Raw genomic sequence first — 14,653 nt, 5'->3', positions numbered from 1 at the left:
GGATATTTTCTTATGTGCCTCCGGAAGGAGAGTATGTTTATTATAAGATAAATTTGGGAGGAGAATAATTTCTTTTAACAATTAATTGATTTAAACAAAAATTAAGCATATGAGATTTCCATCCTTTAAACAAAAATTAACAATTAATTGATTTAAACTCACCCGAGGCCCTCGGGACCTCAACCAAATATACCAACAAGTCCTAAAACATCATACAAACTTATTCAAACCTCTAAATCACATCAAACAACGCTAAAATCATGAATCATACCCCAATTCAAGCTTAATGAAACTAAGAGTTTTCAACTTTTATATTCGATGTCGGAACCTATCAAATCAACTCCGATTGACCTCAAATTTTACACACAAGTCATAAATGACATAACGGAGCTATGAAAATTTTCGGAACTGGATTCCGACTCCGGTATCAAAAGTCAACTCATCGGTCAAATTTCCAAACTTAAATTCTTGTTTTTAGCCATTTCAAGCCTAATTTAACTACGGACTTCCAAAAACAATTCCGAACACGCTCCTAAGTCCAAAATCACCATACGGAGCTGTTGGAATCATTAAAATTCTATTCAGGGGGTCGTTTTCATATAATTAGACATCCGGTCACTATTCGAACTTAAACATTTTAATTTTTCTTCAAAATTTTATATCTCGGGCTAGGGACCCCGGAATTTAATTCCGGGCATATTCCCAAATCCCAAATCACTATATGGTCCTACCAAAACTGTCAAAATACTGATCCGAGTCCGTTTGCTCAAAATATTGACCAAAGTCAAACTTGCCCTTTTAAAGCCAACTTAAGGAACCAAGTGTTCCGATTTTAACCCAAACACTTCCAAATCCCGAACCAACCATCCTCATAAAGTCATAAATTATTAAAGCACATACGGGAAGTTTTATTTAAGAAAACGGGGTTCTAAAAGTCGAAACGGCCGGTTGGGTCGTTATATTATTACTTAGTGAAAATGGAGTTTTACAACAAATAGCCCGTGTACGTACTCGTCACCTCACGTACACGGCGCTCACATATCAAAACAGTACCAAATCCTAAGGGGAGTTCCCCACACAAGGTTAGGCAAGCCACTTACCTCGAACTAAGCTCAATCAATCAGTCACAATGCCTTTCCCATGAATATCCGACTCCGAGTGGCCCAAATCTAGCCACAATCAATTACATAACATAAATATAACTACAATAAACTAATCTAGCTAATAAAATTAAAGTTAACGCAAGAAATTAGAAAATCGCCCAAAAAGCCTCCCCGGGCCCACGTCTTGGAAATCGGGTAAAAGTTACAAATTACGAACACTCATTCACTCACAAGTCTAACCATACCAAATTTACTCAAAACCGATACCAAAGTCTCGATCAAAGCCCCAAAATTCGGCCTAAGAACTTTTCTCAAACTTTTCCCAATTTTCCAACTCAAATCCCTAATTAAATGATGAAATCAACAATGGATTAATGGAATACAACCAAAAACGAGTTAGGGATCATTACCCAATAACTTTCTCTGAAAATCCTTCGCATTATCGCCTAAATCCGAGCTCTCAAAGTCCAATGGTGATGCATGACAAAAACCCTCGAAATCCTCTCTTTTCTGCCCTGCAAACTTGCTTCTGCGAGCCATCAACCGCACCTGCGGGTGTGATGACCCAAAATATTATCTTTAAATTTAATAATTAATTATGTGATCTAAGCACTATTTATCATTACTCGACTTGAGTGTGCAGTCCGTAAAAAAATTTTCGAAAAAGTTTTCAGGTGAAAAATGGATTAAAATATGAATTAGAGCTTTAAAACTCAACTGAGTTGACTTTGGTCAATATTTTGAGCAAACAAACTCAGATCAGTGTTTTGACAATTTTGGTAGGTCTGTATCGTGATTTGGGACTTAGGTGTATGCCCGGAATCAAATTCCGAGGTCCCTAGCTAGAGATATGGAATTTTGATAAAAAATTAAAAGTTTAAGTTCAAATAGTGATCGGATGTCAAATTATGTGCAAACGACCCCGGAATAGAATTTTGATGATTCCAACAGTTCCGTATGGTGATTTTGGACTTAGGAGCGTGATCGGAATCTTATTTGGAAATCTGTAGTATAATTAAGCTTGAAATGCCGAAAGTTGAATTTTTGGGAAGTTTGACCGAGGGGTTGACTTTTTGATATCGGGGTCGAAATCCGATTCTGAAATTTTTTATAAATCCATTATGTCATTTATGACTTGTGTGTAAAATTTGAGGTCAATCGGAATTGATTTGATATGTTTCGGCGTAAAATATAGAAGTTGGAAGATTTGAAAACTCATAATTCGATTCGATGCGCGATTTGTAATTTCTGCGTTGTTTCGCATGGTTTGAAGCCTCAACTAAGTTCATATTGTATTTTGGGACATGTTGGTATATTTGGTTAAGGTACCGAGGGCTTTGGGTGGATTTCGGAAGGTTAACGGAATGAATTTCGAACAAAAAGGAGCTGCTGGAATTTTCTGCTGCAGAAGCTGTTTTTGGACAGCAACCGGTGCAATCGCAGAGCTAACTTTGGAAGCTTATATCTCGAAATCTATAAGGAATCTGAACATTTTCAAAACATGAAAGTTATAGCCCTTTGATTCTAGTTTCCAGAATGATAAACCATTTATCATTCAGACATTTATACAAAATGTTATGATCGATTGACTGAAGCTGCTACTGCAGATTTTTGCTACAGCAGTGTGCATCGCCAGAAATTTTTGCTGCACAGGGCTGACTTTGGGAGCTTATATCTTACAATCTATAAAGAGTTGGGCGATGAGCAAAACATGAAAGTTGTAGTACTTTGTATCTAGTTTGCAGAACTTTAAACCGTTTGGCAGTTGGAGTTGAGTACAAGAAGTTATGATTGATACACTACAGGCTGTTGAGGAAGAGTTTGATGTTTTCAACATAAGCATGTAATGATCCAAAAGTCCATTTTTAGCTCTAGAGATCAAAATTCGATTTTGAGACTTTCGACATTTTGATAATGAATTATAGGAGTGATCTGGAAAGTTTGGTCTAATTTCATCAAGTCGCGATTGAGTTTTAAGCGCGAAATATGAGTTAATTGTTTAACGAGCGAAATTGGTATCACATTGAGAAAATGAGCTCCGAATTGAGTTTTGATTGAACGAATGGGTTCGTAGTTTTATTTGTGACTCATAGGAACAAGAATCGTCGAATTCCGAGTTCGTATGATGGAGTTAGAGCCTTTTTAGTGAAATAAAACTGTTGGTATAAATAGTCCTGGTGTGCACCTTTAGCGACCAGGTGTGACACTTTTAGCGACGGGATTGGACTTTTAGCGACCGGAATAGTGTTTTTGGGCAGAAACTTAAGGACCAAAAATGGTCATTTCCTTCATTTCGTTTTGGAGTTTTGGAGCACGGTTCTTGGGCGATTTTGAGGATTTCTTCAAGACTTCAACTTGGGTAAGTGTTCTATATCCAAATATGATTATATTTCATAAATCCATGGTCATATTCATCATTTATTTCGGATTTAAATGGAAGAAATTAAGATTTTTGCAAAATCTTCCAAAAACAAAAATTTAAGATTTGAAGGTCGAGTTGTTATCGGATTTTGGTAAAATTGGTATGGATGGACTCGTAATTAAATGGGTTGTCGGATTTTATAAGTTTCGCAGGATTCCGAGATGTGGGCCCCACGGACAAATTTTGAGCTAATTTTGGATTTTAATGAAAATGTAATATTTTCTTATGAAAGTGATTACTATAATTTTTGTTGACTGTATCGAATTAATTATGACTAGATACGAGTCGATCGGAGTCAGAAATTCGAGAAAAAAGCATAATACTTGGTTAAATTAGAGCAAGTCGAGGTAAATGACTTGTCTAACCTTGTGTGGGGAAAATTTTCCCTAGGATTGATATTGATGTGATTATTGAAATGTGTTGAAAGTCATGTGCACGAGGTGACGAGTGTGTACACGGGTTAAATTGCGAAAGATTATAATTTTAAATTGTGTAGATCACTGTTGCGCATTTATTAAATTATTTTATCTTGTTATATTCTTCATCATTGATGTGAGATATATACTTCAAATTTGTTTGATCTTTTCTTACTAATTGTTTTACCTGTTTAGTTAAAACTTGGTTTTTTTTATTCTGTGCATTATTTGAAGGTTGATTTTCTTTAAATTAAATATTATTAATATGAAGTATTTGACATTTTTAAACTTGATATTGAAGCAACGTAGTAAAGATTTTGAAATATTATTTTCCTAAATTATTTACTTCTGAATATTTTTATACTTATTGTGAGGGAGCCGTGAGCTCTTTATTGTGGAAGAATATTATTGATGAATTATTTTGACATGAGCTGTGAGCTCTTTATTGTGGCAAACTATTATTGATGATTTATTTTGGCATGAGCCATGAGCTCTTTATTGTGAAAAAATATTGTTGTTGAATTATTTTGGCAAGTTAAATTATTTGAGCACTTGAGGTGCAAATTGTGATATATTGTGATATTGATACACATGCGGTGGTATAAGGTCTGGGTGTTGAAACGCATGCGGTGAGATAAAGGTGGCTTGATATGCGTGGCTAGTAGGGGAACTACTAGAAGTCATGCGGTGTGATAAGGGTGGCTAAAATGCGGGATGCTATTTCGGGAAAAATATTTTCTTTAAATAAATTGTGAAGGCTCCCGCGGTGATATAAGAAAATGAGATATTGTGAATTTATTTATGATTTGGGACTACAAGGCGGCACCTCGGGAGTGCCCTTGTTGATATTGATTTATGGCCATAGTTGCCTTTGATTATTATTGTGATTTTCATGAAGTTGAAGGAAATTCTGTTTTGATTTCCACGAGATATTATTTGCAATTATTTGGTGTCATTAAATGTGACATCCTATTTGATTCATTTTCATTGTCATTTTATTTTACTACATTGATAAACATTTTACCATGCCATTATTATATTCCTGTAGGGCCTCACCTGACCTCGTCACTACTCTACCGAGGATAGGCTTGGCACTTACTGGGTACCACTGTGGTGTACTCATACTACGCTTCTGCACATCTTTTTTGTGCAGATCCAGGTACATTTTACCAGCCTAGACGTCATTGAGTTACCTGCGCACGAAAACTTCGAGTTATATCTGCCAGCGTCCGCAGACTCCGGAGTCCCCTTCTATCATTTTATATTGCTTCCTTATATTTTATCTAGACTTTGACATATAGAGACATTGAGAATAAATTCTTAGAAGCTTGTGACTTATTTCTACCGGGTTTTGGGAGTTGAAATTGTTTGAATTGTAGTTTATTTATTTCAGATATTTATTATTATTCCGCATTGATAGGCTTACCTAGTCTTAGAGACTAGGTGCCATCACGATATCATACGGAGGGAATTTGGGGTCGTGACAAGTTGGTATCAGAACACTAGGTTCATAGGTGTTATAAGTCACAAGCAGGTTTAGTAGAGTCTTGCGGATCGGTACGGAGACGTCTGTACTTATCTTCGGGAGGCTATGGAACTGTTAGGAAAATATTCATTTCCTTGATTCCTTATCGTGCGGCATTGATTTAGCGTGAAACATATATCTCATATTCCTTTGTATCCACTCGTGTATGACATTGTGCACTCAATATCAGTTGTGTGTCGACGGTTCGTGATGCCGCAGATGGACTACGAGGGAGCCAGAGATGCTCAAACATTTCCTTAACGTGTGATTCCGACTGAAGATGTGGGCGTATTGAGAGATCACCTAGTGAATCATGTGCGGGGTGCAACGGACATTGGCGTCTGGTTGATTTATACAAGATGTGAAGATTATTATTGTGGATTATCGAACGTTGTGACCTATGACTTCGCGCTGAGTAGGGGGAGCCCACTACAAATGGGTGGATTGCGGGGTCATGTATTATATCAGTTTTGGCCTGAAATGTAGATATGTGGTACTGAAAGGTTCCCTAAAATTTACACAAGTTTAAGACCTGAGATTTTGTAGAGGATAAGGTTGGGACTTGCGGTATGTCCGCCTCCTTAATAATCCTATACTTCAATAGCAAAGGAGTTATAGAAACAACTCTAAATTTGTAGAAGGTCTACTCAGCGTGGACATCACTGTTGCAGATTTTGGAGTGCTTCGGAGTAAGTATAGTTGTTGATGAGATTCTGGACTATGTGGTTCGTGCCAAGATTTGTCTGTATGGAGCTCTACTTTTGTGATCGTTGTGTATAAATAGGGGTAAGGGTTACCCCAAAGAAGAATCAAAGAGTATGTTAAGAAATGGGTCAGCTCAACAGTGTTGAGTCAGCATAACAAAAGAAGAAATTTGCCTTGGGAGAGATAATTCTCCACCAGTGTTCGTGGTAAGCCTATGAAGAGGGCAGACCAGCCAATGCAACACCGCCCACTTGGCTCAGGCAATCGTCCAGCCCAGTATGCACATCGGATTACTCGGGGTGCTCCAGTAAGTTCTTTTAATGCACCACCGACATGAGTTCCTACAATGGTTATTCCAGTTATCTGGCACAGACTCAATATGAGCAGCCTAACCCGCAAAGGAGTTGTTATGAATACGGTGATACTAGGCACATCATGAGAAAAATTGTCAAAAACTTAGGAGAGACTTATTTCATCAAAGCACTCAGGCTACGTACCCCATTGCAGTTACTACACCACCCACACGACCAGTTAGGGGTGAAGGACATATGAGTAAAAGGCGTCCTAGAGGTGGAAACCCAGCCGTTGATATATTTATTTTACGGTATGGCGGAGGTTACTACATCAGATGGTATCGTTACAGGTACGACCTCGATTTAATATAAAGGAATAATTTCCTTAAGTTGATTCGGTTCTCAATATCGAAACGAGTCTTCCTATTGTGCTCCACTTATGAGTGAGCTTCATAATTCTATAATCTACTTATGTGTTTACCCCTGTTGGGAGATTTTATAGAGATAACTACGCCTATTATTTCGTGTTGGTCACTAATAAGAGATGCGAGGCTAAATGTGGCTTTCTGTTACTCATTTCGGTAAATTTTTATGTAAATTCCGAATAATTAATTGCAAATTGTGAATTATATGCCCTACCGGTGTGAGGTTCATTATGTGTTGTGATTTGGTGTAACCGAAATTATTTAAAAGGAGAAAATAGAAATTTTCAATTGGCACGATATGCATATTACTTGTGATTCAGAACTGAGGACGAGATCCTCATATTTTTATGTAAATTGATATGTTTAAACCGGGCTACGAGCTGCGGTGGAAGTTGTATAAGGACGAGATCCTTATGAGAAAAATTCTTGTGTTTAAGTTCTCCCTTGTGAAATTAAATTTGTACTATAGTACTAATATGGAGTCATGCATGTTAGGCTTATTTGAAAATTCTTATATGAAATTCTTTGGGCATAGTTGTCAAATTCGTGTTGTAATTATTAATTTTTAACCTACGAGATAGGTGCCCGCCTAGGTGGCATTAAATGTGACTCGTTAATTCGAGTAAATAATTATGAAGTCTTCATGCCTCGCATCTAGTTATCAATATTGTGAAGGTTTGCAACAAGATTTTTTGTTAACATGAGGTTAAATGACGATTCTGTAATTGATTATGAACAACTATTAAGACCAAATTGATCTAAGAGGGTGCCTCATTTACAGGGTCAGACGAGTGTGAGTTAAGCTTTCAGAAGCTCAAGATCACTTTGACTCCGACACAAGCGTTGGTATTAGTTACATATTCAAGGTCTTATACTGTGTATTGTGACGCGTCGCGTATTGGTCTCGGCGCGATGTTGATGCAAGACGGTAGGGTGATTGCCTACGCATCTAGACAGTTAAAAGTGCATGAGAAGAATTATCATGTACATGACGTGGAGTTAGCAACTATTGTTCATGCCTTAAAAATTTGGCGGCATTATTTGTACGGTGTCCATTGTGAGGTCTACACCGATCACCGAAGTCTATAACATCTATTTAAACATAATGATCTTAATTTGCGGCAGCAGAGGTGGTTGGAGTTGCTTAAGGATTATGATATCACCATTCTCTATCATCCTAGGAAGGCCAATGTGGTGGCCGATGCCTTGAGTCGTAAGGCGGAGAGTTTAGGCAGCTTAGCATATTTACCGGTAGCAGAGAGGCCTTTGGCCTTGGATGTTCAGGCCTTGGCCAACCAGTTTGTCAGTTTGGATATTTTCGAGCCGAGTTGAGTTTTGGCTTGTGTGGTTTCTCAGTCTGCTCTTTATGATCGCATCAGGGAATGTCAGTATGATGACCCCCATCTACTTGTCCTTAAGGACACAATTCAGCACGGCAATACCAAGGAAGTCACTATTGGAGATGAAGATGTATTACGGATGTAGGGCAGGCTATGTGTGCCAAATATAAATGGTTTTCGTGAATTGATTCTCCGGGAGGCTCACAGTTTGCGGTACTCCATACATTCGGGTGCTGCGAAGATGTAGCAAGACTTGAGACAACACTATTGGTGGAGGCGGATGAAGAAATACATAATGAAATATGTAGCTCGGTGCCTATATTGTCAGCAGGTGAAATATGAGCATCAACGACCGGGTGAATTGCTTCAGAAGTTGGAAATTCCAGAATGGAAATGGGAGCAGATCAATACGGATTTCGTTGTTGGGCTCCTACGGACTCGGAGGAAGTTCAATGCAGTTTGGGTGATTGTGGATAGATTGACTAAGTCAGCTCATTTTATTCCTGTGATTACTACTTACTCTTCAGAGCAGCTGGCTCAGGTATATATTCGCGAGATTGTCAGACTTCACGGTGTACCGATATCCATCATCTCTGACCGGGGTACACAGTTTGCCTCACGGTTTTGGAGGGCTTTACATAGAGGGTTAGGTACTCGTGTGGAGTTGAGTACAACATTTTACCCTCAGACGGACAGGCAGTCCGAACGCACTATTCAAATACTAGAGGATATGCTTCGTGCATGTGTGATAGGTGCTTGGGATCAGTTCTTACCACTTGCGGAGTTTGCTTACAACAACAGTTACCAGTCAAGCATCCAGATGGCTCCGTATGAGGCCTTGTATGGTAGGCGGTTCCGGTCTCCATTGGGTTGGTTCGAACCAAGCGAGGCTAGACTTTTGGGTACAGACTTGATTCAGGATGCCTTGGAAAAGGTTAAGTTGATTCAGGATCGACTTCGTACAGCCCAATCTAGACAGAAGAGTTATGCGGATCGGAAGGTTCGTGATGTTGCATTCATGGTTGGTGAGCGGGTATTGCTCCGGGTTTCGCCTATAAAGGGTGTGATGAGGTTCGGAAAGAAGGGCAATTTGAGCCCTAGGTATATTGGGCCTTTTGAGATTCTTGAGAGAGTTGGAGAGGTGGCTTACAAACTTGCACTACCACCTAGTCTCCTTGCCGGTCATCCGGTATTCCATGTTTCTATGCTTCGAAAATATCACGGCGATCCGTCTCATGTGTTAGACTTCAGTTCGGTTCAGTTGGACAAGGATCTATCTTATGTTGAGGAACCAGTGGCTATTTTAGATAGGCAGGTTCGAAAGCTGAGGTCAAAGAACATTGCTTCTGTAAAGGTTCAGTGGAGGGGTCATCCGGTCGAGGAGGCGACTTGGGAGGTCGAGAATGATTTATGCAGCTGTTATCCACACTTATTCACCAGCTCAGGTACTTTTTCTAACTCCGTTCGAGGACGAACGTTTGTTTTAGAGGTGGAGAATGTGATGACCCAAAATGTCATCTTTAAATTTAATGATTAATTATGTGATCTAAGCACTATTTACCATTACTCGACTTGAGTGTGCAGTCCGTAAAAAAATTTTCGGAAAAGTTTCAGGTGAAAAATGGATTAAAATGTGAATTAGAGCTTTAAAACTCAACTGAGTTGACTTTGGTCAATATTTTGAGCAAACAGACTCGGATCAATGTTTTGACAATTTTGGTAGGTCTGTATCGTGATTTGGGACTTAGGTGTATGCGCGGAATCAAATTCCGAGGTCCCTAGCCAGAGATATGGAATTTTGATGAAAAATTAAAAGTTTAAGTTTAAATAGAGACCGGATGTCAAATTATGTACAAACGACCCCGGAATAGAATTTTGATGATTCCAACAGCTCCGTATGGTGATTTTGGACTTAGGAGCGTGATCGGAATCTTATTTGGAAGTCCGTAGTAGAATTAGGCTTGAAATGCCGAAAGTTAAATTTTTGGGAAGTTTGACCGAGTGGTTGGCTTTTTGATATCGGGGTCGAAATCCGATTCTGAAATTTTTTATAAATCCATTATGTCATTTATGACTTGTGTGCAAAATTTGAGGTCAATCGGAATTGATTTGATATGTTTCGGCGTAAAATATAGAAGTTGGAAGATTTGAAAACTCATAATTCGATTCGATGCGCGATTCGTAATTTTTGCGCTGTTTCGCATGGTTTGAAGCCTCAACTAAGTTCATATTGTATTTTGGGACATGTTGGTATATTTGGTTAAGGTACCGAGGGCCTCGGGTGGATTTCAAAAGGTTAACGGAATGAATTTCGGACAAAAAGGAGCTGCTGGAATTTTCTGCTGCAGAAGCTGTTTTTGGACAGCAACCGGTGCAATCGCAGAGCTGACTTTGGAAGCTTATACCTCGAAATCTATAAGGAATCTGAACATTTTTAAAACATAAAAGTTGTAGCCCTTTGATTCTAGTTTCTAGAATGATAAACCATTTATGATTCAGACATTTATACAAAATGTTATGATCGATTGACTGAAGCTGCTACTGCAGATTTTTGCTACAGCAGTGTGCATCGCCAGAAATTTTTGCTGCACAGGGCTGACTTTGGGAGCTTATATCTCGCAATCTATAAGGAGTTGGGCGATGAGAAAAACATGAAAGTTGTAGTACTTTGTATCTAGTTTGTAGAACTTTAAACCGTTTGGCAGTTGGAGTTGAGTACAGGAAGTTATGATTGATAAACTACAGGCTATCGAGGAAGAGTTTGATGTTTTCAACATAAGCATGTAATGATCCAAAAGTTCATTTTTAGTTCTAGAGATCGAAATTCGATTTCGAGACTTTCGACATTTTGATAATGAATTATAGGAGTGATCTGAAAAGTTTGGTCTAATTTCATCAAGTCGCGATTGAGTTTTAAGCGCGAAATATGAGTTAATTGTTTAACGAGCGAAATTGGTATCACATTGAGCAAATGAGCTCCGAATTGAGTTTCAATTAAACGAATAGGTTCGTAGTTTTATTTGTGACTCATAGGAACAAGAATCGTCGAATTCTGAGTTCGTATGATGGAGTTAGAGCCTTTTTAGTGAAATAAAACTGTTGGTGTAAATAGTCCTTGTGTGCACCTTTAGCGACCAGATGTGACACTTTTAGCGACGGGATTGGACTTTTAGCGAACGGAATAGTGTTTTTGGGACAGAAACTTAAGGACCAAAAATGGTCATTTCCTTCATTTCGTTTTGGAGTTTTGGAGCACGGTTCTTGGGCGATTTTGAGGATTTCTTCAAGACTTCAACTTGGGTAAGTGTTCTATATCCAAATGTGATTATATTTCATAAATCCATGGTCATATTCATCATTTATTTCGGATTTAAATGGAAGAAATCAAGATTTTTGCAAAATCTTCCAAAAACGAAAATTTAAGATTTGGAGGTCGAGTTGTTATCGGATTTTGGTAAAATTGGTATGGGTGGACTCGTAATTGAATGGGTTGTCGGATTTTATAAGTTTCGCAGGATTCCGAGATGTGGGCCCTACGGGCAAATTTTGAGCTAATTTCGGATTTTAATGAAAATGTAATATTTTCTTATGAAAGTGATTACTATAATTTTTGTTGACTGTATTGAATTAATTGTGACTAGATACGAGTCGATCGGAGTCGGAAATTCGAGGAAAAAGCATAATACTTGGTTAAATTGGAGCAAGTCGAGGTAAGTGACTTGTCTAACCTTGTGTGGGGGAAATTTTCCCTAGGATTGGTATTGATGTGATTATTGAAATGTGTTGAAAGTCGTGTGCACGAGGTGACGAGTGTGTACACGGGCTAAATTACGAAAGATTATATTTTTAAATTGTGTAGATCACTGTTGCGCATTTATTAAATTATTTTATCTTGTTATATTCTTCATCATTGATCTGAGATATATACTTCAAATTTGTTTGATCTTTTCTTACTAATTATTTTACCTGTTTAGTTGAAACTTGGTTTCTTTTATTCTGTGCATTATTTGAAGGTTGATTTTCTTTAAATTAAATATTATTAATATGAAGTATTTGACATTTTTAAACTTGATATTGAAGCAACGTAGTAAAGATTTTGAAATATTATTTTCCTAAATTATTTACTCCTGAATATTTTTATACTCATTGTGAGGGAGCCGTGAGCTCTTTATTGTGGAAGAATATTATTGATGAATTATTTTGACATGAGCTGTGAGCTCTTTATTGTGGAAAACTATTATTGATGATTTATTTTGGCATGAGCCGTGAGCTCTTTATTGTGGAAAAATATTGTTGTTGAATTATTTTGGCAAGTTAAATTATTTGAGCACTTGAGGTGCAAATTGTGATATATTGTGATATTGATACGCATGCGGTGGTATAAGGTCTGGGTGTTGAAACGCATGCGGTGAGATAAAGGTGGCTTGATACGCGTGGCTAGTAGGGGAACTACTAGAAGTCATGCGGTGTGATAAGGGTGGCTAAAACGCGGGATGCTATTTCGGAAAAAATATTTTCTTTAAATAAATTATGAAGGCTCCCGCGGTGATATAAGAAAATGAGATATTGTGAATTTATTTATGATTTGGGACTACAAGGCGGTACCTCGGGAGTGCCCTTGTTGATATTGATTTATGGCCGTAGTTGCCTTTGATTATTATTGTGATTTTCATAAAGTTGAAGAAAATTCTATTTTGATTTTCACGAAATATTATTTGCAATTATTTGGTGTCATTAAATGTGACATACTATTTGATTCATTTTCAATGTCATTTTATTTTACTACATTAATAAATATTTTACCATGCCATTATTATATTCCAGTAGGGCCTCACCTGACCTCATCACTACTCTACCGAGGTTAGGCTTGGCACTTACTGGGTACCGTTGTGGTGTACTCATACTACACTTCTGCACATCTTTTTGTACAGATCCAGGTACATTTTACCAGCCTAGACGTCATTGAATTACCTGCGCACGGAGACTTCGAGGTATATCTGCCAGCGTCCGCAGACTCCGGAGTCCCCTTCTATCATTTTATATTGCTTCCTTATATTTTATCTAGACTTTGACATATAGAGACATTGAGAATAAATTCTTAGAAGCTTGTGACTTATTTCTATCGGGTTTTGGGAGTTGAAATTGTTTGAATTGTAGTTTATTTATTTCAGATATTTATTATTATTCCGCATTGATAGGCTTACCTAGTCTTAGAGACTAGGTGCCATCACGACATCCTACGGAGGGAATTTGGGGTTGTGACAGCGGGAAAACCATCACAGGTGCGAAAATTACTTAAGTCCTCAAGTCCCGCATCTGCGATAGGGTGGCCGCACTTGCGCGTGCTCACCTGCGGAAACATTCCCGCTTCTGCGGTCCTTGACCGGTTCTGTGAATATTCTAGCGCATATGCGGGCATCGCAGATGCGGTATTCACCTCGCACCTGTGATCCCTGGAAACTCCTCCATTTCTGCTTCTTTGCTTGCTTCTTCGCATTTGCGAGCCCTCACCTGCGGTCTCCCTACCGCAGGTGCGAAAACACCAGATGCCTGAAACTTCTACAATGGCCTAGGTCCAAATCTCGTTCCGTTAAGCACCCGAAACTCACCCGAGATCCCGGGATCTCAACTAAATATACCAACAAGTCCTAAAACATCACATGAACTTAGTCGATCCCTCAAATTACATCAAACAACGCTAAAATCACGAATCACCCTCAAATTCAAACTTAAAGAGCTTGAAACTTTCAAATTCGACAACCGATGCCAAAACCCATCAAATCAGGTCCGATTGAACCCATATTTTGCACACAAGTCATAATAAACATTACAGACCTACTCCAACTTCCGTAATCGGATTCCGACTCCGATATCAAAAAGTCCACTACAGGTTAGAATCTCAAAAAATTCGACTTTCGCCATTTCATGCCTAAATAAGCTACATACCTCCAAAATACAATCCGGATAAGCCCCTAAGCCAAAAATCACCCAACGGAACTAACAGAATCGACAGAACTCCATTCCGGAGTCGTCTTCATACAGTTCTGACTACGGTCTAAATCCTAAGACTTAAGCGGTTGTTTAGGGACTAAATGTCCCAAAACACTCCAAAAACCAAAACGAAACCTCCCGGCAAGTCACAATAGTAGAAATAGATACAGGGAAAGAAATTAATAGGAGATCGGGGCTATAACTCTCAAACCGACCGGCCTGGTCGTTATATTTACTATACTATATTGTTTACTTCTGCCACCCATTATACTATTTGTCCATTATAGCCCCTAGCATTAATGAACTTAAAATATTTGCCCCTATCCCTAACGGGATATACACCGTGGCAACTGATCCATTCCATTTTCTTCATGTCAGCTGCCTAGTCACACGACTAAATTCCACCTCACCATCTCTTCCCCTACCATTTCTT

This window comes from Nicotiana tomentosiformis, chromosome 3 (genome assembly GCF_000390325.3).
Source record: "Nicotiana tomentosiformis chromosome 3, ASM39032v3, whole genome shotgun sequence".
Classification (NCBI taxonomy): domain Eukaryota; kingdom Viridiplantae; phylum Streptophyta; class Magnoliopsida; order Solanales; family Solanaceae; genus Nicotiana; species Nicotiana tomentosiformis.
The sequence above is the reverse complement of the archived record's forward strand: the minus strand, read 5'-3'. Positions refer to the sequence as shown.